A 6,000-nucleotide genomic window follows, 5' to 3' on the forward strand; every position below is an offset into this window, starting at 1 on the left:
TGACCATAGCATTTATACATATCATTGCAAAAAGACTATTTTATAAAAAATGTACTGAGTTCATGGTCAAAGTTCAATCCTGTCTTGGTTGCCTGAAAGTGGCAAATTAATCTTGCCTCCATTTGCTGCAGTAGCCTTTCTTTGCTGCCCCCTCTTTTGCTCAGTGTTACTTTTTTCAAACCTGTAAACTTTTGTGTTCCAATTGGTGATGTTTCTGCCAATAAATTGCCAGTGGGAGTCGTGGGTCCTGGCTGTGAATTGACGACATGTGTTCCCTTATTCTAGTTCTTAGACATTGAATCGTGCTTCCAATGTAGAGCTTAGCACACACACATATAATTGCATAAACATACGTTGTTTGACAGTTTATGAAGTCTGACTTGCCATGTGATACCTGTGGAGTCAGTAAAATGATCGGTTACGTCTAGTGCATGTTTGCACATTGTGCTGATTCCCCATTTATAGAAGCCCTCTCTAATAGGGTTTCATCCAAGTAATGCCTGCTTCTTTCATTGGACTCGGTGGTAGAGATGGACTCAGGCTGCTCTTCAGGGTTTTAGCTCTTGTGAAAACCATATTCCGCTTCTTACCCAGGCATGCAGCTAGGTCCCTATTCAGCTGTAATAGATGCCAGTGTTAAATAATCCATCTAATTCTGTAATGGTTGTGACGTGACAGGATCTTGTTATGAGTTTGGCCTCAGTATATTTGTCTGAACCCTGATACTTCCTTTCTACCAGGGGATCATCCCTCATTTTGGGATATTGTCTGTCCAATGTATAGCACTTCCTTCTGACAGTACTGTAGCTTGGTCTTGTCCACCTTGTATCCCTTGAAAGCTAACACAACATGTCTACTGAGTCCTTTCTACATTGGTCTTCTGTTGTGCTGCAGATCAAAATGTTTTCTCCAATTATTGCAAAACTGTGCTCTACATCTGTATGCTGCTTAGGTCTATCTGCATCACTCTGTTAAAGATAGATGGTGGCTCGCAGTACCTTTGTGGTAAACAAGTGTGTTTCCACTTCTGATGTCTATACATTAAGCTGGTCAAGTCTTGAGTCTGGGTGTAGTGGCACTGAGAAGAACACATTCTTCAAATCAATTGATTTGAAGCAGGCTGCACAAAAGTGTTGCTGAATTTGCAACTAAAGGATACTCCGCTTCTACAATATGGTTAAGAGGCCTTAAATCCTGTATGAAACACAGTGACCCTCCCACCCCCTTTGCTTTGCATACTGGGTACACTGCTGTTGCACGGGTATTCTGATGGTACAAGAGTGCCTCTCTCAATCAGGGATGTTGTTGCCTCATACATGTCCTCATCTGCTTCTTTGGTTAGGGGGTACTGCTTTACTCTTGGTAAAATTGTTCCTGGCTTTAGCTTGATCTTCATGCTCTTTATGCACCCCACGTCATAGGGACTTGTCAATAGGATGCTGGGTACCTTGGCCATGTCCTTCTCCCAGAATGCTGGTGGCACCTCCAGCGCCATTGCCATTCTCTGTGGTACTTCCCTGTAGTGTGTTTGTAGCCAATAGGTCACGCTCATTTCCAACACATCTCTATTTCTAGACTTTCTTCTCTGAAAAGCTCTTTGTCTGTCACTGTGGTCAACCTGAATCCCTCTGCCACTGCAATCACTGCTCTCCAGGCCTGTCCTGTGTCATCCATCCCATGCAGTGCAATCCAATTCTCTCTTGCCACTGCTGCCTCTGTCTATTGGCACTATGGTTCCCTCTGGCTCCTTCATGGGCAGTTCTGGCCTGAATAGATACTCGTTTGGAACCTGCCACATCTTCCCTGCAATGCCTCGAAGCCATGCAATGGCAATGTCAGTTCCATACTGGAGCATCTCCTCCTCCACTGGTGCCCCCCTGCACCTTGCGTCCCCAATAGGCTTGGCAAATCTGTCTTTCTATTATATTTATTCCTGGTGTGAAGCACAGTATTCCCTTGTCTGTGAATGAGATGCTCATGTTTAGTCTGTTCATAATGTCTCGTCCCAGTATGTTTACAGGTGTCTGTCGAGAGTAAAGCAACGGCAGTGATAGGTTGTGATCTCCTCTAGGAAGGGAGATATTGTCTGTAAAAGGAACCACTTCCCGAGCCCCAGAGAATCCTTGAGTGTTCATGGCTCCTTCCCTAATGCAGGACCTAGTTGCCCCTGTGTCAACCACAAAGGAAAAAGTCTTGTCACCTATCGCCACCCCTGTGCAGGGTTCCTCTGCAGGTTTGGGTGTGATCAACAGGATGGGGCACATCAAGTTTGTCTGTGAGCTGTCCTATTGAGGGTACAGGGACCTCCCATTCCCTGTAAAGGGGTTGTTCCCTACCATGGTAACTCCTCCCAATTGCTTGACAGAAACTGTTGCAACTCTGTCCACGTGTGCTGGTGCATCATTGCTCTGTGTCAATTGCTGTGTATTACCTCAAATCTGTGCTGCTTGTACATGCTGGGGTACTGGTGCTGGCATTTGTAGGGCTTGCATTTGTGTTGGTGGTGCTTGTGCTAGTGGCATCTGTTGATATGTGCCCTGCATCTGTATTTGCTGTTGCTGGTCCTGTGCATAATCGTCCTGGTCCCCTTGATAGGGCTGCTGGCCCTGCCCTCCCCAATTCTGCTGCACCCCCCATATCTGCACACACTTGAAATGTGCCCTGTCTGCCCACAGGTCTATCACTGTGCCCCTTCCAATGCATACTTTCATAGTTTTATCTGCACTAATTTCGCTTTGTCCATCTTCCTGTCTCTCTTTCTTTTGAACCTTCTCCTGCCATAGCCTGCAATGGTAAACTATTTTGAGTTGTATTTCGGGCCATCCCCTCGCTTCCATCCCTACCAACTTCTTTAAACTCTTCTGCACTGGCTCTGGTAGCCCCTGTACTAGTATGTGATAAAATATTGCTACTGTTTTGTCCCAAGGCTCTCAAGCTCCAAAGCTCTTCAATCTCCTGAATGTACTGCACATGGTCTTCGTCTTCCCTCATCTTCTGTGACGTAATCGCCCCAATGTCTGACATGTATGGTATTGTGGCCTCAGTGCTTGCCATACTGCTGCCCTGCAGTTTGCAAATGGTGAACTGTCATGTGTTGTGTTTTGTGTTGTCACCCCTGGGAATCCCGCCCTTTTCCATACTTCATCGGCTGCGTCTCCTAGAATGGATACTAGAAGTCCCTTTTCATCACCCACAGCTAACCTATATCCAGCTGTCATTTTCTCCATCTCGTATATCCATTTCCCAGCCCCAGCACTTCACATTCTCCTTGTCCGTGTGCTTCCATGGCACCCCTCCCTTCTCTAGTGAGGGCATCCGTGTGAACGCGACCTCCTCCTCGTGCATCCTTCTAGTCAGTCTTGTTAATCCGCTCTTGATGCCTGCACATACATCTATTGGTTCTAGTATGGGTGCTCTCCTGCTGTCATACCTTCTCATCATTCTTCCCCTTGAACAAGCAATTGCTGTCTCCCCCTTCCTTTGTCCTGGGAGGTCTCTGAGCCTGTCGAGATATGTAGTGGTGTCCTGGTGGGTGTGAAAGTCAGTTGCCAGCCGTGACTGTTCACCTTCTCTCCCTGTGTGCTTCCTAAACTCCGATGACACACGTTTGTCTGACTCTGTCCCCGTGGACTGTTTGGACCCTCTCGTCCCCGCTGTACCTGTCCTCATTGTCAGAACCTGTGTCCATGTTAGTACAGATATCATTGGCAAAACTCTGCCTCCTCTATTTCAAGTTGATATTAGATTTTTTGCGGAGGTCGATGTCCCTCAAATCATATTTTCTTTCTCTTGCCTGTAGGCCTGCTCCCTCCCTGTCTACAGTGCTCCTGCCTCATGAGCTGATGCTGTCTGGTTCTGTCCAACTGTCCTCTTCGAGTCTGCCACTTCCCCTATCTAAATTTCCTTGTGTCTTTACAGCCCTTATCGCTTGCTCGTCACTCTCCCTGTGCGCTCGCTCTCTCACCAATCTATCCAGCTGCAACTTCCTCTTCTCCCACTCAGCTAACTTGTGTTTTTCCTGCTCTGCTACATTACTACAGCTCTCGATCTCTTCCAGCTCCCTATCCTCCTGCATCTCCCCGTCTGCTCTCTTCCTTTCCTTAAGATCTCTCATGATCCTTTCTTCTTGTTCCCTCTCCATGAGCTCCTTCCTTCTCTCCCTGTCCTCCATTTCAAGTTTCTCCTCTTTTCCTATCCCTCTTGAGTTTCTCCTCTCATTCTTTCTCCCTCCTATCCTCCTCATCCATTATCTCCGCCCACTCTGTTGCTTCGCTGCTGCACTTCAGACCCTCCATTGCCTTGGCCACCCCTTCTGCCTCCCCATTTGTCTTCCCCTGCAGGTTCAGGAGTATCTGTCCTCGTATCCATTAATTTGCGGCTATGTGCCTGAGCCCCTCCTTCGTGCCCTCCTGCGCCGTGCTGTTTGCCCCTCGATTGATAACCTGTTGCCCTGTGCCTATTGGTTTTTCCTCTTTAGTGTATGGTGCTGGCTTATAAGTCGGGTTTGAGTACCCCTATGCTGACCTTAACTCTCGCATTGGATACATCCCTTGCTCATCATCTGTGTCAACGGATGCCACACTTGGAGAAACATGAGGAGGTGCAGAGGGATGAGTACCTGGGTCCTTTGCCTCTTGCTGGCTCAGCATCCACTGATGGCATCCCCCTCATCCTCCTAAATCATGCGCCACAGCTCAAATATAGCCATGCGCTTTGTTAAATTCTTCCCCTTCTACGTACCCTGAATGTGTGTCAGTAGTGATTGCTGCACGTCTTTGGAGAAACTTCCACAAGGTAGCCATGGTTTAGTTAAATTTCCCTCTGTACCATTCTACGCTATACTTGCAAAACGTTTCTCGATAAGGTGGAAGTGTCTTACACAAGTGCTGAAGGAGCATGTTCCCCCACATTCCCCAATATACATTATTTAGTACCTTTACCTGATCTCAAGTTGAGTGTTTTGATAGTACGCTGTTGAGGGAGAAAGGCACAATATATACTGGCAATATCAGTTTCTATGAGCCTCTTCTGCTCCACAACGTATCGGGCGTGCTCCATGCACTGCCCCTCCTTCACACTTGCCTCCTCAGGCACACCTACAATCTTGTGCATGTGCCTTCCGTGCACTGCCGCTGGCTGACCTTGTCGCCCAATCGCAAGATTCCAATACTAGCTCCTCACTGTCTCCATCTCTTTGTGTCCTATGTGTGCAAACCTAAGGGTGAAGTCACCAGTTCTAGACAAGGTAATTCACAAATGAATACTGCGTGCACACTGTAGTAGCCTGTTACTCGGAAACCACAAAAACCCCACAGCTGTTTTCCCGCCTCCAGGCGTAGTATACCCATATAAGTCTCTTGTAATTGAACCGCATCCACTGTGTTGCCTAGCATGCAATCGTCTCACTGCAGGAGACCTAACCAGTCAACTCACTTTCTGCATTCTAGGCCAGCTCCCTTGCTAACCCTTATGGGTATACCGTCGTCTGACACGAGCCAAAACGCCCAACCCGCAGGAATACCTTTATTTACATATCTTCTGTCATCCAAGCCCTCGAGTCAATAGTCTAGGTTATTCACCAGAACCTTTTACCTCCAAGACTGAATGTTCCATAAACATAAAAGGACTTCTACCGCTGCTCCTGTCCTTACTAACTTTGACAATGATAGACAATACTCTGATACTGAACACACTCCCTCACACCCACAGTTGCTGTTAGACCTGGTCAATACTTACACTCCGTGGGCTGCGGACTCCTCAAGGCGCTCACCTCCCTGGACTACTCGCTGACTTCAGGTAGAATGATTCCCAAGGGGCTCCTGATGGCCTTTACACAGGCACGCATTTTCCCGTCTTCTCGAAATATGCGAGGGCTGGTGCAGCCAACAATCACCTCTGCTACCAACTTGTTGGAGAAGACCCACAGGTATGCCAGAGGGACACTGGAAGTCTGTGGACTTGGAGGGCACAACTCCCTCCTTCCCCAAGATACACGGAAGA

The sequence above is a fragment of the Ambystoma mexicanum genome, chromosome 13 (genome assembly GCF_040938575.1).
Source record: "Ambystoma mexicanum isolate Mex_15411 chromosome 13, UKY_AmexF1_1, whole genome shotgun sequence".
Taxonomy (NCBI): domain Eukaryota; kingdom Metazoa; phylum Chordata; class Amphibia; order Caudata; family Ambystomatidae; genus Ambystoma; species Ambystoma mexicanum.